General features: G+C 37.9%; 2 long non-coding RNA genes across 2 annotated transcripts; both read right to left on the minus strand.

Moving 5' to 3' along the window:
• Positions 1 to 730: 730 nt before the first annotated feature.
• LOC148126243 (uncharacterized) lies at positions 731 to 20481 on the minus strand. Its single transcript, XR_015743363.1, has 3 exons — positions 20339 to 20481; positions 11605 to 17823; positions 731 to 854 (listed from the first exon to the last, which is right to left on the minus strand). It is a non-coding gene; the product is annotated as an uncharacterized LOC148126243 (long non-coding RNA).
• A 2399-nt stretch (positions 20482 to 22880) lies between these two features.
• On the minus strand, positions 22881 to 26205 carry LOC148126244 (uncharacterized). The gene is made up of 2 exons (XR_015743364.1): positions 25978 to 26205; positions 22881 to 24762 (listed from the first exon to the last, which is right to left on the minus strand). It is a non-coding gene; the product is annotated as an uncharacterized LOC148126244 (long non-coding RNA).
• Positions 26206 to 26216: the final 11 nt, after the last annotated feature.

Consider the following 26216-nt stretch of genomic DNA (forward strand, 5'->3'; position numbering starts at 1 on the left):
AGTAGGAACTGAAAGTCTTAATGCAGGAGGGAAATACAATTTAATAGTCACTGAAATTTGGTGGGATGAAATGTAAGACTAGCATGCAAGGGTGTAATAAATAGGCCAGACATAAGGGAGCAGTGGTGCTATATGTGAAATACATGCACACATGTTTAAAGATCCAGGAATCTTAGCACAAAGCTTCAAGCAAGATTAATTAATTTCTTTAATAAGAAATTAAAAAATGCTATTATTAGGGTGGGGTGAATTACAGAATAGTAAACCAAGATGATTTCTAGATACAGATCTATTTCCTCTTAAATTAAATTGTAGAACCTTCTTGGCAAGACATGATTAATGAGACTTCATTAATATCTGTTAACGTATCTGTTGAATCTCAAAAAATTCAGTAGTCTTTCTAGTGTTTCGTTTATCCAGAAGATTGAAGAGACAAGACCAACAGGGCCAGTGTTTTTCTCTCATCCAACACAGCAGGCAATGGCAAGCAACTTCCAAGAAACTTGCGAATAAAACTTCAGGGTTTTGGTTTTCAGTTGCCAGGAGTAAAAAACTGACTTGAAAACACCCCCCCAAATTAAAGCTTATATGTATATACTATAGATGTGTGTGTGTGTGTGTGTGTGTGTGTGTGTGTGTGTGTGTGTGTATGTATGTATGTATGTATATAAAGAGAGATGTATATACTATACTTTTGAACTCCAATTTCACTGAATGTAAAAACCCTTACCTTCACATTTGGAAATAAATCACTTTTTGAAAAAGTTTTAGCCTCATTTCCATTCAATAAACAGTTGCGAATGTGTACTACAATGTCATTGTCACTGTATTTTGGAAAAGTACAACTATCCATCCTGCAAAAAATAAAAATATTATGTAAATGTAAAAATTGCATAAACAAACAAATCCTTGCATGTAGCAGCACTTGGCCAATCTTGCTTGAAAGACAAAAAGGACAAATACAAAAAATGGAAAGAGGGACACATAACTAAGACAGAGTATTAGCCAGAATCTGCAAAGATGAAGTCAGGAAAGCATAGGCTCAGAATGAACAAAGACTTGCAACAAAAGTGAAAGAGAATTTTTTAAAAAGTTTCTTTCAACATATAAATAACAAGAAAAAAGTCAAGGAAATAGTCCACTTAAGAGAGAAGATGGCAAGAAAGTAACAGGCAGCAGAGCAGAGAGAAAGTAGAACTGCTTAAGTTCATTCTTTGCATCAGTCTTCACACAAAATGAAACTATAGCCCAGCCTACCAAAAACCTAACCATAAAAGACAGAAATAAAAATTAAAATAACCAAGAAAATGGTTAGAAAACACCTATCGAATCTTGACAAATATAAATTACCGAGACCTGACGGATTACGTCCCAGAGTTCTGAAGGAGCTGGAAGATGTTATCTCAGAACAATTGTATCATATCTTTCAAAAATCCCGGAACACTGGAGAATTACCTGAGGATTGGAAAAGAGCTAATGTGGCTCCCATCTTCAAAAAGAAAGCAAAAAAAAAAAAAAGACCCTGGAAACTACAGAACCAATCAGCCTGTTCTGATTATGTGTATTGTCTTGGGTCAAAACTAAAGCATGGTTAGGCTTGGTTAGTGCTTGGTAAAATATAACCTGTGTATATAAAAGCTATAAGACTGGGGGAAAAAAGTCCAAAAGTCTGAAGTCACCAGAATCAGCATAAAACCACTTCATACCATAAATTATCTCCCAGGATCAAAATAGTACAATCAAAACCTGCTATAATACATAAAGGGCAATCCAAGTAGCTATAACAGAATACATCAAGAAAGCATTTCAATCAAATGTAATGCAGATAAGTCAAGGTACTTCAGTGCAGTATACATAGGATATATTATATGCCATAGGCTGTAGCAACACAATGAACAAATATGAAGGGTTATTTAAGTGTAGCTTACTTCACTATACACATAAAGAGTCAAGAGATTTCTCTCAATCTACGGTAATTTATGAGCCAAAACTGAGTTAAATTGGAAAATCAGAATTCATGGAACGAGTCACACTTACATAAACAGTATCTTTTATTGTGCAGTTAGAAAAGTTGTGAGTTTTCTTGGAAAAAGATTTGAAAATTGTTCTTAATTCTATTTAAATCTTACTTTGTAAGTTTAAATTATTAAGTAAAAATTACTTTTAATGTTGTTTAGGTATCAGCTATTTCCTTTACAAAGCTGCTAACTGAAGTATTTGATGGTATGAGAATTGAGAATATTATATTAATCCAAGGAAAAAATACTACTTTGAATTAGATGTAATGGCCAGGTAAATTCAAAGCTTTATTTCAAAGTTACTTATTTAAATATTTTATTCTTTCCCTTGGCTTTATGATGATTTCATAAAAATAACTAACCCAGAACACAATAGACTTGGAAAAGCCTATTTTGAAAAGACATTCCAAGTTTTATTACATTAAAAAGAAAAATCAACATGCTATTCCTAGCTCTCCAAGACACTACAGATTTGTAAACCAATCGTAGTCCCAGTGCTATATCTCTGTATGCTGTATAACAGCGGTTAATAATCACCAAAGTTACTCAGTAGAGAAAATCCTGAAGTTGCTTCAGCAAGTTCAGATAGCATTATCATCCCTCAGAATTGCAAGGCTTTTCTTGCCATCTCAGGGAAACAGTAGTACTGAGGCACAGGGGCTGGTTTTTAAAAACTTCAAAACCTCTTGCAGTTTATAGGCCAGACAGAAAGAAACTAGACTAGGGAATCAGTGGGATGTAGTGGTGAAGCTGGTCTAGAAAGCAGGAGATTGTGACCCTCCCTTGGTCATGAGAGTTGGCTCAGTGATTCTGGGTAGTCACTCTGTCAAATTCACCTCAGAGTTGTTGTTACAAGGAAAATACTGTAGTAGGCAAGAGTATTAAGTACATTTCCCCCTTGAATTATACATTAAAAAGTTGATGGGAAACCCCACCTTCAAAAAGTTGTTCCTGTGGAGAAGATAGGAGACAGTACTATTTGAGGTTTGTCACCTTGAGTTGTTTATAAAAATAATGAAGAGGGATATAAATTAAATAATAACAGTTACATAACAATAAAATGGGTAGGATTGTCGAAACAAAATGTATATTTTGAGTTTACATAAAAGAGCAACTTCTTCACCTTCCATCATCCACCAGATGACCCCATCTCTTAGAAGTATACTACCTCTCCCGATGCCAACCTCCACCCACCCCCAACATTCAGGAACTCTTCTCATCCCCCACCCGGAAGCCGGGGGCTCCTGAGCAAGTTTAGAAAAATACAGCCATCCTCTTCAAGGCATGGACGCCCATTTGAAGTGTGAAGGCTGTTCTCTGCCCTTTTTGCAAGTCAAGAAAACCTGTCTAGGGAGGAAACGATATCATATAAAGGCAGAGAAATTATGATTTATAAACAAATTCCAAAGAAAGTGAGGATGATAAAACAAGATTATACATTTCTAGCTAATGATTTAAATAAAAAAGGAATCCAATTTAAATGGTTAATCCCGGAAGGGATGTTAATTACGTGGAAAGAGAGGAAAATCAAAATAGAATCGATAGAACAGGCCCAAGACTTTTATCAACAGCTCACGGATATGAATGGTCAATCCACTAAAGAAGAACTTAAAAGGAGACCACAGGAGGACCGATATCGTCACAGAACCCAAAAGGAACGACTTTCTCCAATTTCAGGAAGTGATAAACCACAACCTGGGAGAGAAGAGCAAATCCCACAACAACAACAACAAGAGAATCGAATCATTACTAGGCAAAAATCTAAGCAGACGTAGATAAATGGTGGAGGGGAAGAAGTTGCTCTCCATCAATATAAATGGATTAAATTCAATATCAAAAAGAAAAAGAATATTTTCAAAACTTATTTGACATAACGTAGATATAATATGTCTTCAAGAAACACATATTTCAAAAAATGATGAAAGACATCTAATTTGTCCAAAATTAGGGAAACTTTTTACGGCACTGGCCAATAAACACAGGAAAAAAGGAATTGCAATTTATGTAAAACAAGATGTAAAGGCAGAATTAACCTGGTCGGATCCCGAAGGAAGAACTCTGGTTATACAAGTTTGGATAAACCACATCACATTTTTACTTGTAGCAATCTATGCCCCAAATGAAGACCAAGGGAAATTTTTTAAACACCTCCACCAAAAAATAGTAGGCTTTGAAAAAAGGAACATTTGCTTGATTGGCGATTTTAACTCCATTGCAGACTACCAAAAAGACCATAGTAAAATTGGAAAAAAACAGAAGGGGAAAAGGGAACTTTCTGCGGCATGTAAGGAAATGATGAAAGAGTTAAATTTAAAAGATTTATGGAGGGAACGGAATCTTGAAGAGAAACAATTTACATACTATTCCAATCCACATAAGACTTGGACTAGAATAGATATGGCTTGGATGGATTTGGATTTGGCTAATGAAATAAAAGAAATTAAAATCCTACCAAACGAATGGGCTGACCACAACCCAATACAGCTAATTTGGAGAGACAGGAGAGGAATAAAAAAAAGATGGACACTAAATACCCACATAGTAAACGAAGAAGAGTATATTAATAAGCTGAAAGAGGAGTTAAACTATTTCCTAAAAGATAATAATAATGAAACAACTTCAAAACAGAATATTTGGGATACTATGAAAGCAATTATAAGAGGTACAACAATTTCCTATAATGCTATGACAAACAAGAGAATTTATGCCCGACAAAACGTATTACAACAACAAATCAAAGACTTAGAAATACAATTACAAAAAACCCCTAAGATCCAAGGAATACAAAACCAGTTAATATTAGCCAAACATAAGCTGAATTTAATTGAACAAGATAAAATAGAAGTTAGTTTGAGAAGGTCCAAACAAAATTATTTTGAACACGCTAATAAACCAGGAAGATGGCTATCTTATAAACTTAAAAAAGAAAAAGAAAAGAGACTGATACACCAACTAATAGACGAGAAAGGCATACCACAACGTGAGATTGAGAAGAAAAAAGATATTATATTAAACTATTTTCAAAGATTATATAAAAAAGAAGAAATCAATGAAGACAAAATAAGAACTTATCTGGAGAACACGAATGATAAAACAATAGGGGAAGGAGAGAAAGAATTATTAAATAAGGATATTACATGGTCTGAGTTGAAATCTGCAATGGAGAACCAAAGTAATAATAAATCCCCTGGTCCAGATGGGATTCCAGTAGAATTGTACAAAGCTACAATAGAGTTAGTAGGGCCACTGATGCTGGAAGTGTTTAACGAAGTACTTTTGGCAGCCAAAATGCCAGACTCATGGAGGGAGGCGTTGATTTCGTTAATTCTGAAGGAGGATGTAGATGCCAGATATATCAACAATTATAGACCAATTTCACTTTTAAATGCTGATTATAAATTATTTACCTCAATTATAGCGAATAGAGTAAAACAAGTTTTAAATTTATACATTCATGAAGACCAAAATGGTTTCCTTCCGTCCCGCCAAATCAAAAATAATCTAAGAACCGTTATTGACGTCTTAGAATATTATGAAGTTCATCCAGAGAAACAATTTGCACTCATGTTTTTAGATGCGGCACTTTTTAATACAAAAAATCTATAACATGAGTCTGGGCACTAAATTCGAGAACATTATCACAACAATTTACAACACCCAACAGGCCAATATACTAATTAATGGTGAACAAACAGGCCCATTAAACATTGAAAAGGGCGTTAGACAGGGTTGCCCCCTCTCACCCCTCCTATTTATACTTGCTTTAGAATCACTGTTAACGCGGATAAGACAAAACTCTGAAATCCAAGGAGTAAGGGTCAAAGCAGAGGAATATAAACTACAGGCGTTTGCAGACGATATGGTTTTCTTCCTAGAGGAACCCATGGAAAAAGGACATAACCTAATAAAAGAACTAGAACAATTTGGTTCAGTAGCAGGATTAAAGATCAATAGAAATAAGACAAAATTAATGACTAAAAATCTAACAGAGAATCAGAGGAAAGAATTAGAAAAAACCATGGGGATACAGGCAACAAAAAAGGTCAAATATTTAGGCATATGGTTAACACCACATAGTAAATCGCTCAAAGAGAATAATTATGATAAACTATTACAGCAAATTAAGAAAGACCTAGAATCCTGGAATAAGTTGCAGCTTTCTCTACTGGGCAGGATTGCCATGATCAAAATGAACATCTTACCAAAATTCCTTTACTTATTCCAGACAATCCCAATTAAATTACCAAAAATTTTTTTTGAAGATATAAATAAGGTAACACTTAAATTTATTTGGCAAGGGAAAAAAGCTAGAATCAATATTAAGGCTTTACAAGATGCAAAAAGTAGAGGGGGGCTAGCGCTCCCAAATTGGGAATTATATTATTGGGCAGCCAACTTATTATGGTTAAAAGACTGGGTTAATTTACTCAACAAAAGAACTTTAGCCTTGGAAGGGCACGATCTTCAGAGAGGGTGGCACGCATTTCTATGGGAAGTGGGGAAAACTAAACAGTCGTATTTTCATAGACACCTTATTAGAGATTCATTATTAACTAATTGGAAAAAATATGCAAAAACATTATTTAAAAATTCGATTTGGCTTTCAACAATGGAGGCAATGGTTCATCCCAACAATTTGGATATAACAAAAACGACTAAATATAAAGATTTATTAGACCCTCTAGGAAAATTAAGAACTCGACAGGATTTACAGGAACAGGGATTTAAAATCGACCAGTGGTTATATATACAAATCCATAGCAGATACAAACAAGATATCAAAGAGTTTGGAATCTATAGCAAATTACAATATTTAGATAAAATCTTATTAGGATCAAATAAAAAGAATATCTCCAAATTTTATAAATATTTATTGGAGGTAGAATTAGAGCAAGAGATAGTGAAAGGGAACATGATAACGTGGAGTAGGAATATTGGAAGAAGCATTACATTAACAGAATGGGAAAAGATCTGGAATAGAAACATCAAGATTACGAAATCAGCGGCGTACAAAGAAAATATGTATAAAATGTTATATAGATGGCACTTACCCCCTTCGAGGTTGGCGAAGATGAACCCTAACATGAGCTCAAGGTGTTGGAAATGCAAAAGCACTGAAGGAACATTTTTTCACACGTGGTGGTCTTGTAAAACTACCCAAAAATTTTGGCAAAAAATCAGAAAATGGTTGGAGGAGATAACTAAAGAACAAATAGACTATAAACCAGAGTTCTTCCTGTTAGGGATCTCTGATAGATATTTATCCAAAAAGACAAAATATGTAATAATCCATATTCTAACTGCGGCTAGATTAGCGTTTGCTCAATGTTGGAAATCACCTCATACACCTTCAGAGCAAATGGTTATTCAGAAAATTTGTGAGTGTGCTGAAATGGATAAACTAACGATAGCGTTAAAAAACAAAGAGTCCTCAACATTTTATGACAACTGGGACTCATGGTATAATTGGCTTACACAGAGACAAATTATGTAAATGATAAAAAGTAACTTAAACATAATGGAAAAGAGGAGTAGATTGTATATGACAAAGAGAAATGATCCTTACAGACTGTCACAAAAAGATATCATTCGTTTTTAATTGTATTTTCTACCCTATTCTCCCTCCCCTTCCCTTCCCTTCTCTCCCTCTATATCTTTTCTCTTCCCCCCAACCAGCTTTTATCCGGTGTGTTAGGCCGGGTGTTTTCCTTCTTTCCCCCTAGCTGTTTTTCTTTCTATTTTGTAAATGTATTGTCGATGTGTTTTTAAATTGTAAATTCAATAAAATCTATTTAAAAAAAAAAAAAGAAAACCTGGCCCTGCCGGAGTTGCTCTTACATGGAGGCAGCGTCTCTTCCCCACAGATAGCTATGCTCCTGAAAACACAGACGACAGGACTTCTGGGTTGCCAGGCTTCGGCGACAGCAGGGATTTGCATTTCTCCACGATCCCTGCTGTGCTCGCCGTCTTGGTGCCTCCGATCCAGACGGATCTGGAGGATAAGGCTGCCCTATAGAGGCAGCTGAAGATAGGGAGGATCTGGGAAGGGGTTTGGGGGTGCCGCAGACCCCCTCCTCACCCAGCTTAACCTCCTTTTCTCAAGGTGGTGCAGCGGCGGTCAGTGATGGCCGCCACAAAGAAGCTGGCAGCTGGAAAAGATTGTGCTGGAGGAAGAAGGAGAAGGAAGATTCAAAAGTGAAAGTGTTGGCTGTGCCGGGAAAATAACAGCTTCTAAAACCCTGGAGTGGAATTGTTTATTGCCTGAAAGATACATTGTATCCCTAAGAAGAGAAGAGCGGCGGAGAAAGCTGCTAAGGGAAACCTTTTTTTTCTACTTACTCTCCCACCCCACAGAAACATTAAATGCAGAACTGGAAAATGCATTGGGCACTGAAGGTATTTTAACTTGAAAATTATCAGAGAAAGGACTTTGGACTTTGGACTTAACACCCTCAGAAATTGGAAAGCCCGCATTGGAGGTATGGATTTCTGAGCGTTTAAAGGGAAATTGTTGTAAGTGGGGGGAGAGGGAAAAAAACTTTTTGGAGCAGAGCTTGAAAAAGGAGGAGACTGCCTAGAATTTTAAAGAAAGATACATTTTAATGGGAACCTTTTGATCAATCAGTAACCCCACAAAGAGAAATTGAAGAAGGTAAAAAAAAAATATTGAAAGAAACAGTTATTTGGACTTTTAGTGACTTTGGAATTCTTTTGGAAATACTCTTGATTAAAAATACTTGGGTGGTTGTTTTTGAAGAAATCTTTCTCTTCAGGATGGCATTGCTTTTGGATGAATTAAAAACTCAATACCAAAAATATAAGAAAGAAGAGCAAGATGGAAAAGATTCTTTGGGCACTCTTTTTCAATTTTTAGAAATGGCAGTACATACTTATGAAAAATTGACGATGCAGCAGGATGACTGGAACAAAGAAGAAGAAGAAGCCATTTTGGATGAGCAATGGGATTACTTTGGGGAGGAGGAGGAAGAGGAAAAGAAAAAGGGGATTTTAAGGGTAGAGAAAACAATCCAAAAAGAGAAAAATGAGATGAAAGCTGGATATAAGGTTAGAAAACAACAGAAAGTGAGTAAGCAGAAGAAAAGGGAGGAGGAGAGACAAGGGGGTAAAAAAGGCAAGGAGAAAAACAAACAAGTAAAAAAGGAGGGGATGAAAAACCTTATTGCTGGGAAGCAAGATTCTAAGAAACAAAATCTATTTAGAGACAATGGGTAAATTTAATTGAAAAAGGGATTCTGGAAGGTACATAAAAGTGTGTTTTTCTATGTGTATTCAGAGTAGAATGTGTATTAGTATGTATGATTTGCTCTTTTATGGTATTTCTGGTGGGTTATAGGCTTACATTTTGTAATTCTAGTCTATTTGCTTTTCTTATAAAGTTTTTTGTGTAATTTTAGAATGTACTAACCAGAATCTCAATATAATTTAAGTGTTATATTAAGTATTGTGAAGTTAGGGAAAAGAGTTAAAGGTGTTACTCCAATTAGTGTACAGGAGAAGTATATTTAAAGAAAAAAGATGAATGGATAACTGTAAAAGAACAGACAAAAAATGTTAAGTACTATGAATTGTATTGAGATAAGATAAACAAAATATAATTAAGAAAGATAAAAGAGGGAAGAAGTTATACAGAAAATTGAAAATGGTAATAAGATATGGATTGACATATAAAGTAAATATTGTTTTTGAATTTGTGTCTGTGCGAAGAGTTTTAACCCGGGATTAAGCAGCTTTCAGAAATGTGGTTTTTTTATGTTCTATGTTATGTATGTTTTGTCTATTGTTTTTTTAAAAAGGCAAAAATTTTGATTAGTAAGAAATATAATCTGGACAACAGAATGAAAAGGAGAAATCGGGATAGGATATGAAGATGAGCAGATAATGTAAATGTACATATTACATTTGGCACGTTTTACTGGTTCTTCCAGAAAGATTCTTTATGTTAATATGCCTTAACTGTTTGTATGTTTTGTAAAGCTAACAAAATTTGTTTTTTTAAAAAAAACAAAAACAAAAATAAGTCAGAGGAAAATATAAGTGTGATGATTGAATAGCAGATAAACTAGAAAAGAAACGTTATTGAATAAGAGTAAAGAGAAATAATGTGAAATCTGTTAAAGGGAATTTATGTGCCTACATCGAAATGAGATAAATCAGAAAAATGCGATATAAAATAATGTGTTACCTGCTTTGTAAAGATCTATGATGGAAAGCGGTTTTATGCTTTTAGTGTTTAATGATGTTTTGTCTTGTTTGTTTCTTGTTAAAATCAATAAAATTTGTTAAAAAAAAAAACAAAAACACAGACGACGGTCGAACGGAGGGGGAAAATTTTTAATAAACCCCCATTACCATCGCAAACGGAATGCACCGTTCAAATTTGGCGGGAGCTCCACCCCCTCCTGTAACGTAGCATTGCGTCACGGTGAAAAGGCAAGTGTAGTCTTTGTCTTGGCTTTCGGCCGTTTCGTTGGTCTGATAAAGACTTTGTATTACCGGGGAATGTGGAAGGAGTAGGAAATCTCCTTTTCTGCTCTATTTTTTCTTAATATGTACAGACTTCTTTTCTTGGAGAGCAGAGCAAGGCTGGTATAGACAACTTCCAGCCAGCTATATAACGCAAGAGGAAATCGGCATGGTAACTTCCTAAAGGCAATTGCTGAGCTTCAAAAATGGAGATCTGGAGATCTGTAAAGCCCGCTGTCCCCCACCCGCCCCTCCCCAAGTAAATCATCTGTGTCTTCACATCCCAGTACTGCTTCCTGCTTTGAGCCAGCAGCTTGATGGATCCCAGTGCCACCGCTTTATATACCTCTACTCGTGTCTTCCACTTCCCCCTGATGTTTGAAAGAGCTAGGGCTCTCACAACCTGTGGTGTTGCCTTTCTGGAGATTAAAAAGGGATAAATAAAAACGAATATACTTAAAAAAAATATTAGCCCCTTTTTCTTACATTGTACAGGCAGATCACCAGATCTTTCAGCCTATCTTTTCCTCCTTGGGGGATAGATCAGTCTTGTCAGAGATTAAAAAAAACGAAAGCTTATTAAGAAAGAAAAGCAAAAGCAGCAGGAAAAAAAACTCTTACATTTTAAATATCCAAAACGCAAAACTGGAAGAGGCCACAGGATGGTGCTAATCTGCTACAAATAGAGAACCCTAACCCTAACAATGATAGGGTATGCTTGGATATAACTTGAAATATATATAATATTGAATATAACTTGAAATGGACTAGACTGCCTTTATTTCTTTGTCAGTAAAATATTGATTCAACACAAAAACAATTTGTCATGAAAACGACTGCCTGTGGAGGCTTATGGATTAGGGCTGAGAGGCGAAAGCAGTATGCTCTGTCCCATAGCACGTTGCCCTGACAGATCGGTTTCACTGGAAAAACACCTAACAATGAATAGTTTCAAATACATTAATAGATGATTTTGATAAAGAAAAAAAATCTGGAATAGAACCCAAAGTAGGAATTCAGTTTCAATATTACAAAAAGAAATTACAGTAGAACCTTGAACATTCAAGAATATCACATAGGTTTGTAGAAAATTAGCACTTACCCTTCTAGAAGAATGAAATATTCTAGGAAATATTAAAAAGGCAGAATGTTATACTTCTCTGGATGAGAAAAGGAGAAACATGCTGTTGGAGAGCAGCCCCCACCTTTCTTAATAGCTCCAGAAAGACAGCCATCCTATCTACAAGACAAAAGATGTTTAGCTCCAGGTCACTCAGATCCAAGCCATTAAGCCATAATAGGAATTGCCCAAAGCCCCTTCACCCAGCAAGACTTCAACCAAGCTTGGGACTCAAGACAACCTACAGAGTTACCCCTGCATGGCCCCATGGGAGTTTTAACAACCAATCAGGATACATTTCTTGCCACAAGAACAGGAAGCGAGTTCAACGCCCAACCGAGGGTATAAATCTCTCCCTCTCTCAACAATGTGGGTTTTTTTTGCCCAGGACCTCAATGTGGTCAGTTCACAATTAAACCATTTTTCCATGCAGTCTCCATGTTTCCAGTGTCTGTCTTCCCACTGGAACTAAACCCAGATGGACATTTCTTCCAACAGGTTCATGAGTAGACTTTTAATAAAATAACAATATTAAAATTCCCATTAAACAGTTGTTCTCTTTGTCTCAATTAATTTGATATGCATTCTCATCTAGCAAAACTGACTTACATGAATAGAAGGATAACAGAAATATATGAAACAGACGGAGCTTTATTATCATTGACCAATAAAAGTACACTCAATAAAATGAATAATACAAAACTGTCCTGTTACGAATGTAAGTCACCTAACAGTTATTTGGGTTGGAAAATATATAAACCAGGATAGACATTTTAAGACAGTCTCTTTAAGAGAATGCTAAAACTGTAATTGGATATGGTTCCTCAAATGGCCATAAGATGGAGCCAGAAACCTGGGTTGTTCAGTTCCTGTTCTGTTGTTCTGGTTCCTATTGACTATTGATTGTTTACTGATCATAGTTCCTCTTGGATTTGATGTAAGTCTGTTACAAACTGTTTTTGATACTGGACTTTGTTATTTGGATTATCCCTGGACTGAAAACTGACTGTTTTAACTATGAATGACTTGGACTGCTTGTTTGGACTTTGCTTAAATGTTTATTGGAAGTAAAAACCTACATTTTACTATATAGTGTATCTGTGTGCTAGTTGTGTGTTATTCTTCACTACTCTCACTACGTTTCCCTGGTCACACTCATTCTCCTAACAGGGAATTACCTCAACACTGGTTATGGACCCAGGCCACACCAGGCTCAGATAACTGAGAGTTGGTGTGAAAAACACAATACCTTATACAGACAGCTGTTTACTGTTTAATTGTGGGTTACTATCCTTGTAAAGATGGCACAAGACCCATCAACAAGTCTATCACTGATAACCCGGTTGGATGGAACAAACAATGTTCCTGGTCTAGGAAGTGCAGTCTACTTCTGCGTAGAGAAGGGTTTTGGAATGTAGTTCAAGAACCACCGGATGTAAATGCTTGGGATCCAGAAAATGAGGACAATGCCAAGAAGCTTGCTGACTTTAAACAGAACAACGAACGAGCTCTTTGTATAATTGGACCAACACTGAGTGACGAACAACTAGTCCATATTCATGGAGAAGAGTCTCCTGCTAGGTGTTGGGAGAATTTGAAGAGGATTTATGTTCGTGACAGTGTAGGTGCACACATACATCTTACACGTAAAGTATTTAGAGCACATCTTCTGAAAGGTGTAGATATGTTAGCTCATTTGAAATTCATGAAAAGAACTTTTCAAGAGCTACATGAAAAGGAACTGATATTTTCAGAGCTGCATCAAGTTTACATCATTCTTTCCTCATTGGATGAAAGTTATGATTATTACGTATCTTCACTGGAATTCCTGACCAAAGATGAACTGACATTGACTGACATAACTGGAAGATTGTTAGAAGAGGCAAGAAGATGGCTGGATAGGGACCAATTGAGAAAGGAACATCCACAAGAAGAAGATTTGTGTTCAACTGCCTATACTGTTAGGAAATGTTTTTCTTATGGGGCTAGGGGACATATAGCTAAATTCTGTAAGAAGGGAAAACAACAGAATACTGGTAATCACCAGAAGGCTAAGAGGAATGTTAGTTTAACTATGTCTAGCAATTCAACTGTAAATCATGATTTGTGTGTTGTTGATAGTGGAGCATCGCGGTGCATTACTCAATATAGAGGTTTGTAAACATGTCTATGAGTAAGCAACATGTATCATTGGCAAATAGATGAAAGCGTCTGGTGAGGGTACTGCATATTGTTCATGTTTAAATGAGCATTTAACTATGTTATATGTACCTAAACTGAATTTAATTTGTTATCAGTAAGGGCTTTAGTTAATATTGGTTATGTAATAACCTTTAGGGGAGATAACTGTATAATAGAGAAAGAGGGTAAAAGTGTTACTGCTAATTTAGAGAATGATTTATATGTGATACCTGGTGATCAGTTGAAGATGGCTAACTCAGTTTATAACAATGTTAAGCCACATGATGAATGTATACATCTACTGCATAGACGTTTGGGGCATATTAATTTCAAAATGCTCAAACAAACTGTGGAATTGTCAGAGGGAGTAAAATTGAAACCCTGTAGCAAGTATTTAAAATGTAATGCTTGTAGCCAAGAGAAAAGCAAGGTTGCTCCAGCAAACAGACTAAATGGGTTTAAGACCAAAGAACCTTTAGAGGTTGTGTTTGCTGACATAATTGGTCCTAAGAAACCTAGTTTGGGAGGTGCCTGCTAAGTTTTGAATATAATGGACCATTACTCACGGTACGGTTTCTGCTATCTCATGAAAAACAAAACAGAAACATTCCAACATTTCTTTAACTGGCTAAGGTTTGCTGAGAGAAAAATAAGGAGTAAAGTAATTACTTTAGTTACTGATAACGGGACTGAGTTTGTTAACAAGAAATTCCAAACTATGTTGAAATTGGCTAGTGTCGAGCATAAACGTTCTGCACCTTACAGACCACAACATAACTAGTTTGTAGAATTTAGAGGGCAAATGTTACAAGCCATGGCTCGCACTATGTTATTTGATTCAGGTTTGCCTGAAACACTGTGGGGTGAGGCCATAATGTGTAGTAACCATGTGTTGAACAATGTAGTTAACACAACAACTGGAGAATTGCCATTCACTCGTTGGTATGGCAGAAAACCAAATTTAAGTTATTTACACATGTAGAGCTCCAGCATGGGTGCATATTCCCTCACAAGTAAGACTGAAAGGGCAACATAGAGGTAGGAAGTTATTTTTCGTAGATTATGAGGCCAACCATAGATCGTTTAGATTCTGGGATCAAGGCACAGCTCCTGTTTATGGAACCGCTAGTGCTAAATTTCTTGAGCACGTTGGGTGGAATAAACTGGAACAGGAATCCAACAATGATGTTATAATTGACACCCAAATAGTCCCTAAAGATAAAACAAGTAAACCACAAATAGCCATTAAAGAGGAAGAACAGGGGGAAGTAGGAGAACGGGCACAGGAGGAGGTAGGAGAACAGGAGCAGGTAGAACAGGTGAGTCCACCAGTAAGCCCTGTATTACCAAGACATTCAACCTGAGCAACACAACCACCTGATAGATACCAGGCTAGTGTTGTATGCCAAGTGAATACAGTTCCAAGTAACTATAGTGAACTAAAACTGTATCCTGCTAAGGATCAGGCTGCTTGGCAGGAAGCACTGGATAAGGAACTGAAATCCTTACAAAAACTGGGGGTATATGAAAATGTCAGGTTACCACGAGGTGAACAAGCCATAGGGTGTAAATGGATTTATAAGATTAAGACTAGTGTAGATGGGACTGTTACCCATAAAGCCAGGTTAGTAGCACAAGGGTTCAGTCAGACAGCAAACAACTACGATGAGGTGTTTGCACCTAGTCTGAAGGCTACTAAATTACAAGCAGCATTAGTGTGAGCAGCTAAGGATAAATACATTATAAATTATTTAGATGTAGAGACGGCATATCTACATGCACCATTGCAACACACTATATATTTAAAGAAAACTTTAGGTATCAAAAATGATAATACAACTGATTGCTGGAGGTTGAAAAAGAGTCTTTATGGCTTGAAGCAATCAGGATATGAGTGGAACCAGTGTATAGTTAAGGACTTAACTAAGATAGGTTTTGTAGCTGGCATGGCTGATCCATGTTTGTTTAAAAAGGAAAGTAATGGTGTAGTGTCATTGTTGCTATTATTTACTGATGACATAGCATTAATCACCAAAACTGAACAAGAAGCTACTAAAATAATCTCACTGTTAGAGAAGAAATTTAAGATAAAACAGTTAGGAAAAATCAAACAATATCTTGGTTTAAAGATAGATAGAACCAGGGAAGGATACAAGATCTCACAGGCAGATAAAATTAACCAATTACTAAAGAATTTTAAAAGGGAACTTTGTAAACCAGCTAAGACACCAATGAGGCAGGAGTTTAGCCATAGTGATGTTCAAAGTCCTATTTTTTAAGAACATTTATCAGTCCTTGATTGGTAGTTTACCTTATCTCAGTAATTGGTCAAGGCCAGATATAGCATACTGTATTAACCAATTAGCCAGATTTAATGCTGAGCCAAATGAAAGGCACTGGCAAGCTGCTAAGCGTGTGTTAAGATATCTGAAACAAACAATGCATTATGAATTGTATTTGGAGCCTAAAGATGAACTGAGTTTAACTGCATATGCTGATGCAAGTTTTGCTACAGACATAAATACATGTAAATCTACATCGGGTACTGTAGTATTATTAGGAAAAGTGTAGATTGGATGGAGGTCTATTCGACAGTAACATCTAAGTTTGTCAACAATGGAGGCTGAATTCTCATGTTTATCTTTATTATGTACAGATTTAATTTGTTATAAGCAACTAGTAATTGATATGGGAATCGATGTAACAGATTCTATTGTTGTTTATGGAGAAAACCAATCAGCAATACAAATGGCTTCAAATATTGCTGTTAAGACAAGATCAAAACACACAGATTTAAGATATTTAAATGTGAGACAATGTGCGCAAAGTAAGATGATTAAGCTGGAATACTATATGTCAGAAAATAACATCGCAGATCATTTTACAAAACCCCAAGGCTTTGTAGAGCATAAGGCTTGCTGTGAGGATTATGGACATAGAATGTAAGGTTGTATATATTGTCCTACCCAAAGGGGAGAATGTTAGGAATGGAAGTCACCTAACAGTTAGTTGGGTTGGAAAATATATAAACCAGGATAGACATTTTAATACTGTCTCATTAAGAGAATGCTAAAACTATAATTGGGTGTGGTTCCTCAAATGGCCATAAGATGGAGCCAGAAACCTGGGTTGTTCAGTTCCTGTTCTGTTATTCTGGAGAGTGTTGCCGTTCCTATTGACTATTGATTGTTTACTGATCATATTTCTTCTTGAATTTGATGTAAATCTGTTTACTGAACTGTTTTTGATACTGGACTTTGTTATTTGAATTATCCCTGGACTGAAAACTGACTGTTTTACCTGTGAATGACTTGGACTGCTTTTTTGGACTTTGCTTAAACGTTTATTGGAAGTAAAAACCTACAAACCTACCATACAGTGTATCTGTGTGCTCGTTGTGTGTTATTCTTCACTACTCTCACTACATTTCCCTGGTCGCACTCATTCTCCTAATGGGGAATTACCTACACATGTCCCCTAACAAGAAACATTAACAATCATTTGTGGGTGAAACTTACACATAATATAGTAAAATACTGCTACTTTTAGAGAAATAAAATATGTTTATATGTTCAGACTTAATAGGTAAATTATTGAAGGCACAAAGATGAAATTGTAATGCCAAAATCTATGTAGGTTGGGATTGGCATTAGGAGAATAGAACTTCTGTGGACTTAAAAATAAGCCCAAATTGCAGCAAACAGAAGAAGAAGGCCAACTAACTTAAACCAAAGGGGCACTAAGGCATTGTTGTCTGATTCAGTAACTAGCCTGGTTTGCAAGGGTTTCAAGATCCGTTCATGCTGCATCAGGATAGCTTTCCTGGCTCCCTCCCATTTTCCTGGTCCTTGCAAGCGATACTGATACGGAGTACATGCCCCAAAGAAAAGCTCCTGGGCCAGCTTAGGATCTGTGATAAACCGGGACCATATGCTGGGCTTGACCCCAATCAGAGAAGCCAGTTCATCCATATAGTCTATGAAGTCCACTTGGATGGTGTGGCGTTGACTTTTCACATATCTAAAAAAGACAAGCAGGAGGAGAAATGATTAACAAAGCAGTCCAACTCTATAATGCCTGAATGGCTTATAGTAAAAACAATAACAACATACAATTTATAAAACTCAAACAGCAAAAGAAAGAACAACCAATGAAGAAGAGTATAGCATAGAAAACCCAAGGTCTGGAGAAAACAGATTTTCAAGGCTCTTTTAAACATGGGAGTGGGGCCAAGTGTTTCTTAGTGCAGATGTTCCAGAGGACAGGGACTGCAAGGATGAAGATACCTAGAAGATGCCTAGCCTCAGAGAAAGGTTTAAACTGGATAAAAAATGGATTTGACTTTGTTAAAAATGAATTGGAAATTTCATTATGTGGCAACGATGAATATATTATTACTAAAATCAATACAATGTTATTGAACTTAAATTTGGAAAATGAATATTGTATGATTCACTGAGCAAGGAACTTTGGATACAATGTGATACTTGAACAATGGGAAAATATGTGGATGAAGAGTTTAAAATTCACATTAAGTTACAATCTAAAAGAACAAATTTATAAGATGACGTATTGTTGGTATTTAACACAGATACATTATCTAAGATGTATAAACATATGATTCATATTTTAATACAAAAAAATGTGAAAACGCAGATGAAAATGAAACCAGAAATTTTCCTTTTGTGTTTAATGGAAAAAGAAGTAGAGAAAAAATTGGAACTTTGTTATTATATATGCTGACAGCAGCAAGGCTATTGTATGCACAAAGATGGAAGGACGCTTCGATTCCTTCTATGGATGAATGGTAGCAGAAGTTAATGGAGTTGGCCGAAATGGCAAAACTGACCACTTTGATTAAAGAAAAGAATATAAGTACTTTTGTTTCCACATGGAGACTGCTTCTGAACTTTGTGCTTGATGTGGAGAAGAATGAAACTCTGACTTTGGGTTTTACTAATTAGACTGATAGATTTTTATAGAAATGGCTTGCTCATATTGTTATGAAAAAGCAAAAAGCTGTGATGTGATTTGATGTTAATGCCTTATTTTACTGTAACAGAGAGAGTTCAGAGGTCAATGGTTCTTTTTCTTTCTTATCTTTTCTAACTTTTCTTTCCCCTCTCCTGCCCACCGCTTTTCTATTTCCTTTGTATTTTATATTTTATAATACTTTATAATCAGTGGTAGGATTTAAAATTTACTACCACCGGTTCTGTGGGCGTGGCTAGGTGGTCATGTGACTGGATGGGTGTAGCCAACTCAATGTCACTCATGGCATGGTGGGGTGGCACCTTCCTTTGAGTGATGTCGAGTTGGCCATGCCCACTCAGTCACATGACCGATGCTGCAGAGACAGGGTAATTCCCTACGTACCTTCCCCCACCCCCTGCCCTTGGGCTGACAAAATAAAAGCCAATCTGAAGATTGCGACTGCTTGCCAAGTCTGCCTGCCGAATGGGTTTTGTTTTGGGGTGGTGTTGGTTTTTTTGGTTTTTTTGGTCAGAAGCCCCTTAGAGATGCACTATTTTCGTACGGACCAATTTCTGCACTGTCAAATCTTACTGTACTTCATTGTTGCAACATTGCTTGTTGCTACTGCAGGCACTGTGGCGTCATCGGGCTACCCAAGTAAAGAACCGCACCAGCTCATCGAAGTACCTTAAAGAGACAGACTGCGGCAGCTGCCTTCGCACTGTGAAGGGAGGCAGAAAAGTTTGGCAAATCTCCTCCTCCTTCTCGGGCATACACACAGAGCATGCACCCATTTCATGGTGCAAGAGGGACTCGTCCATGTGCCGTCTCCTCACAGAAGATCCTGGCGCCATAAGATGTGTTCATGCTCTGTGTGTATGCTCAAGAAGGAAAAGACTTGCTGAACTTTTCTGCCTCCCTTCCCAGTGGAGATGCTCGGAAGGCAGCTCCTGCGGCCTGCCTGTTCCTTTATGGTCCCTCTCTCCCTCCTGCATTGAAGTACCTTAAAGGTCCTGCTGCCTTCTGAGCAGCTCTGCTGCGAAGGGAGGCAGAAACGTTCAGCCAAGACTTTTCCTCCTTCTCGGGCATACACACAGAGCATGCGCACATCTCATGGCACCGGAAGGACTCACTCCGCGCCCTCTCCTTGCAGAAGGTATTCTCTGTATGTATGCCTGAGAAAGAGGAGAGGATTTGGCTGAACTTTTTGCTTCCCTTTCTTCTGACACACACTGGCAAGGCAGGTGGGCAATGTTGCATGAGGCAAGTATCCTCTTAGCCAGCATAGCCATGTGGCTTCCTGGCAAGGGGAAGGAAGGCTCTCCTGTTGTCCCAGCCAGTACAGTGGGGTGGGGCAGCTAGCTAGCCATACCTTGAGGACCGCATGTGATGGAGACGTGACACTGGCAGCAAAGCAAGCCAGTCAAGCCCGGAGATGGGGGGGGGGGCGCACAGCGGCCTAGGCTGGACTGGGAGTCAGCACTGAACTGGGGCTTGTGGCAGCAGAAACAGGTAGGCCATGCCAGGAGTCGACTCGACCAGGGCTTGCACAATAACTCACCCAGGGAGATCAGGGCTGCAGCAGAAGGTAGGCAGCAATGGCAGGCGAAGGTAGGTTTGCAATGATGCAGCAAGCAAGATGAGGAGTGACTGGGTGGGGTGGGGTGAGTAGGCAGGTGGGGCGAGCGGTTTGGCAGGTGGGGCAGGCAGCGGGCAAGCAGCACCGAGTGGCAACCAGGTGACTGTGCAGGTGGGGCCAGGGCCAGCCAAAGGTAGTATTTGCTGGTCCTACGAATTTCTGCTACCAGTTCACCCGAACCGTCCAAATTAGCTGAATACCACCTCTGTTTATAACTCAATAAAAATGTTAATGGGGACTATGAAAAAAAAAATTAAGACCTCCACAAAAATAAGCCCAAGTGTTTATTTTCAAACCCAAAAGAAAATAAGACCAGGTCTTATTTTTAGGGAAACATGGTAGTATCGACCTTGTTAAGGCTCAAGATTTGTTTTTCCACTATGCATTCAAAATTGACCATGATTTATGTATGTATGTATGTATGTATGTATGTAAGTATGTATGTATGTATGTATGTATGTATGTATGTATGTATGGTATTCAGCTTTGTTCAGGTATTTTCCCAAGTCATTATAGTTGTGCTTTTAAATGTGTAGAAACATTTCGGCAGAATCTCATCTGCCATCATCAGGCTTCTGTATAGTGTTCATCTGTGAGTCAGAAAGTCTGACTCACAGACGAACACTATACAGAAGGCTGATGATGGCAGATGAGATTCTGCCGAAACGTTGCTACAACTTTAAAAGCACAACTATAATGGCGTGGGAAAATACCTGAACAAAGCTGAATACCATACATGTAAGTACCTGCGAAAACTTAAGAAAACACACACACACACAAACACACACACATATATATATATGTTTTGTCTCACTTGTAGCCACAAGTGAGAGTCCAAATGTCCCAAAGAAATAGATGTGAACAAATAATACCAGAAACCACAGAGTTAACTTGTCTCTGTAATTGTCGTTGGCAGCTTTCCCAGAAACTGTCTTCAAGCCGAGATAACGCAAGATAAATCTGGAACAGAGGTTTCTTCAAAGCTGCGCAGTAATTAATGAAGATTGATCCAGACAAGGATTGTTAACTATCACGCCTCCTTATATTCCTTGAAGGGGCGTGTCAGTCTCTCTAATTAGTCTCTGACTTGACGTTTCTTTTCAAATTGTGCTTGACATCTCAACCTGTGTCTAGTCCTTGCATCAACCCAACATTCGTCATCACTCAAGGACTCTGGTAAGTTCTGTGGATCAGCTGCTGACACCTGAGGCGTGATTGAAGTGGAAGGTTCTGGAGAGGAGGGTGTTTCCGACACTCCCTCATCCTCCTGGCTCACGTCTGCATCTCATTAGAGCAGGCTCCAATTCCAATGCCAAACCTTCCTCATCACTCGACCCTGTGTCTTCTGATACATCAGTCTCAAAGCTTACAGCAGGCTCAAACCTTCCAGTCACTATATATATGTGTGTGTGTGTGTGTGTGTGTGTGTGTGTGTGTGTGTTTTCTGAGGTTCTTGCGGGTATTTGTATGTGGTTCTTTGGTTATTCGGGTTTTCTCCCGCGTAAGCACAGAAGAAGCACAAAGCTGAAGACACAAGCCTGAAGATGATGAATGAGACTTCATCGAAATGTCGCCTAGATACTTCCAATTTTACGCGGGAGAAAACCCAAATAACCAAAGATAGATAGATAGATAGATAGATAGATAGATAGATAGATAGATAGATATTGTGTGTGTGTGTGTGTGCGTACTCACATACTGTTTTGAGAGCAAGCAACAGAGTTTCATTTTTAATGTATGCCAATATGTTGATAGAAAAAAGTGACGATAAAGGTTATCTTATCTTATATTAACCCAAATGCATTGAAAAAAGGCTTTCATCTTTGTTTTTGTGCATTTCTGTAGAGGTGCAGTGATTTCTTGCATATAATGCAACTCTACCTCCTCCTTTGTTAGGTCTGTTTCTTTTAAACAATTTATATCCTTCTAACAATACGTTCCAATCATGGGCTTCATCCCACCAAGTCCTGGTAAGCAGGCATGATATTCCCCTCTGAAAAAAAAATCTGAAAAGTAGCCAGGGGTGCAGGGGTTGCCTAAGCACCAGCCGTGGTCCGCACAGTGCCCCGGTGGGAATTAAATTGGCAACACCCCCTTGAAGCTTTAGCAGAGTAAAGTAATCAAAAGTGATTTTTCAAGGTGAGTCTGCATGATAGTTTTATTATTTGACAAAAAATAATAATAAAAAGCACCATGAGAATACTCTCGCGCAAAGGATTTCACATTTAAAAAATAAAACAAACAAACAAACAAAAACAACAAACAAACCCTGCTTAACGGACAGAAAAAGAGCCACAATGCTTCACCTCTAATTGGACTTTCTCTTCGTTCCCTTTCCCTTGATCAGCATTGCTTCTCTATGCTTCTTTCTAGCTAGTTGAGTTGATAGCATAACTTTGAGTCTGGCCTGTCTTTTGGCTACAGTTGTCTTCCTCTTCAGTTCCAGATTGGCCCTCTTTGCTGCAAGCTTCTGTTTTATTGTCTTCAGTTCTTCCATGTACGATTTATGTGCCCTTCTCATATTTCTTACAAGACTTGGATTCACTGGGTCATGTTCAAGGCGAGATGTCTTGGAAGTTATAATGTTACCCATTAGGCTGAAAGAACTCTCAACTTGGGGTCCATGGAAGCAGCTCATGATTGCTTTCATCATCTTGAAGAGGCAAGGATACTTTCCTGCTGAAGCAATCCCAGTCCACCAGTTGTCTATCATTGCTTGGTCTGCTGCACTAGGTATCCTGGCATCACTGTGATACCGGTGAACCTCTAGTATGTAGGGCTCTACTTCTGAAGCTTCCAAGACATTTGGTAGAAGCTGTGGAAGTGCCTTCATGCACTTCAGTGCTTGGGAGTGTCCTCTCACAATGGGGTCTGTTGCTGAGAAATGAGCAAGTAATTTGTTCTTGATAGGCAGTTTTTCCTGCAAGCATTTTCCAGCTGAAACATAGGCAGACCTTACCCTAGTAAGGAATCCGTTCTTCACCTCCTCCTTCTCTTTCTTGAGAATCTCTTTCACTTCAGGCCCAACAAACATGTCTATACATGGTAACAAAGAAGTCTCAGCTTGGACATCTACTGCACACACTTTACAGTCACGAAGTACTTCTGGCTTCACAAAGCATGCAAAGAAGTTCTTCGTCAAGTCTACAACTTCATCATGCAGGTTGTGGATTTTGTGTTTCCTTCTTCTGAAACACCAGAATAAACTTCTTCAATAGAGGCAAGGAAGCACAATAGAAATGAAGGAGCAATCTTGTGTAGCTGTGATTCACAAACAGCTTCTGTGTGATTCTTTCTTTTCATTGTTTCCCCTCTCCTGTCATCTTCTTCTCTCTGAGCTTGACTTGAACTGCTCTGATAGTCCTGACAGCTTTGTCTCCAATATCCTTTGTGTTGAAGATACCCTTGCACAAGAAGAAAAAATGCTGACGATCGAATGAAGGTAGGAAGGAGAAGTAGAAGATAGTGTACCCTTCAAACAACCTTAGAGTGTCAACTGCTACATCATACACACTAAGCCACCTGGTTGGAACATATCTCTCTGGCATGGTGAACTTTACTCCAAGAATGATGCTCAGCTCTACCAGGTACTGGCGAAGATCCGCCATTTGAAATCTTTGTAGATGGAGGTGAATAGCTCTTCTAAATAATGTTCAAAAGCACTTGAGAACTTCTTGCAAGAAGTACATGATGACACACATCTCCATCAATGTCCAGGAGATGAGGAGCATGCTTTGTCCTTATCCTTGTCTCCAATCCAGCCTTTGAGCCCCTCATAACATTGCAGGAATCCATGAGAATAGACATGACGTTTTCCCACGGTATGTTGTGTTGTTTTAGCAAAGCATTGATTTCTTTTTCAAGATTCTCACTGTTCACCACTATCAAACTAAGTGAGGCAAAGTGCTGAATTATAACCTTCTTCAGAGAATCAGAGTAGTAGCTCACCAGGACAGTCAAAATTTTCTTGTTGCTGTCAGAGGTTGCCTCATCAATGTTCATTGAGAACTTGTTGCTTTGGAGGTCCTTCACTAAGTCATCTTTGATAGTCTTCGCAAGGCCATATTCCATTTTATATGATGCAGTATTTCTGTCCATGGAGAGTTGACTTAGGACCTTGGGATCTCCAGCAAGAGCCTGTGACAAGCTGATCAAATCTGGTGCCAAGCTGAATGGAAGCGACTTCTCTGTAAGAAACGCCAACAGCATGGCCTCGTGGTTCGTAACTCTGTCCAAGAGTGGAACCGAGGCTTGAAGAGGTGGACAAGATGGTGCTACGTTTGACTTGACGGAAGGGTGCAAGCCATACGTTGAGCTGGAGGTTGATGTTGAGGGAGCAAATGCAGCTGTAAAAAGAGAGAGGAAGAGGTAAAACAAAGTAATATGACATCATAATAATGATGATGGTGTTAATAATAATAACTACAATTATAATTATTATTATATTATTATTAATAACAATGTACTACTATAAAATTTATGATACTATGTACCGACATTTCCTATATAATTAATATTACAGGAAATAAATAATTTTTGAAGATATTGTGAGATTTGTCACGCTTTAAAACATTTTTAGAAATACAATTTATGACACATTTACTTCATGTTTCAATACCCAAATACCTTGAAATTATTTACAAATTTATCTTCCCTAAAGTCATAAATGTTCATAGATTTCCTCTGAGGCAGATGTTGAATTGGAGGCATGGTTTTTCTCCTGATCTAAACTTGCTGAGTTCACAATTGGTTATTTACATGTTGTTTATTCAAAATTGTTTGTGATCAAGTCTAATTATATGTTTATTCAATTTTTGTTTGTTTGTGATGCTATATTAATTAATATGCAGGGCCTTCACGTACAGTAAACCAGTTTATAATAACCACTGATAAAGCTACCCTGGGTAAAAAAAAAAAAGACTAAATAAATAGAAAAAATAAATAAATTGAAAAATAAGTTTGGATGCATTCACTAAACACTCCTTCAATCACTTAATCTCTAATTAAATTTCATCAAATAAATCAAACCAGCATAAAAACCCCATTCACGTAAGATTGGAATGGAGCCGTCTACTCGAGCCGACCAACAAACCCACACAGCACAGAGACTCGTGCCACCAGTATTCACCCCCGGAACTCTGGCAGGGCTAGCCTGCAGTACGCCCTGATATAGTCAGCCGGTTTGCTTTGGCAATTCAGGGATCGTATCGAAATTGCAGTCAGCACCACTATTCAATGACTAATTAACTTCGCAAAGGGGGGAAAGTTTGGGGCTAAAAAACACAAATTTTTCATGTAAAAAATTATCTACACACTCTACAGTAACTTTCCAACGCCAATTTTGGGGACTTACGGTTTTAAAATCGAGGGGTTTCATGAAGAGTTTTCTGTATATTTCGAGCTGGGCATCCCTGCATAGCACTGTCTAAATGTCGATCCCGTACACATGCAAGCACAAATATGAACGAACGAATTCCAAGTTTTAGTTGTAACTTGGTCCGGACGTGAAGACAGAAATGATTACAAAACATAAAATAAATGAGATCACAGATGAAACTTACCACTAAGGCTGTAATTTGTCTCCCTAAGTTTCTTCACATCCATGTGTTTCTTCTTTGTCATATGCCGCTTTATCACAACGAGGCCACCCTTTGCATAGGTGATAACACTTTCACACCAGACACAAAATGCTTTCCCTGGTTCCGCAACTTTTCTGATGCATTCAGATATCATGGTGCCATCAACAGTTCTCTGGGTCCATTCCCAATTCCACTTGTCATGGACAGTTCCATCAATTTTC

Source organism: Pseudonaja textilis, chromosome 3 (genome assembly GCF_049901715.1).
Source record: "Pseudonaja textilis isolate UNSWEBS1 chromosome 3, rPseTex1.2, whole genome shotgun sequence".
NCBI classification, from domain to species: domain Eukaryota; kingdom Metazoa; phylum Chordata; class Lepidosauria; order Squamata; family Elapidae; genus Pseudonaja; species Pseudonaja textilis.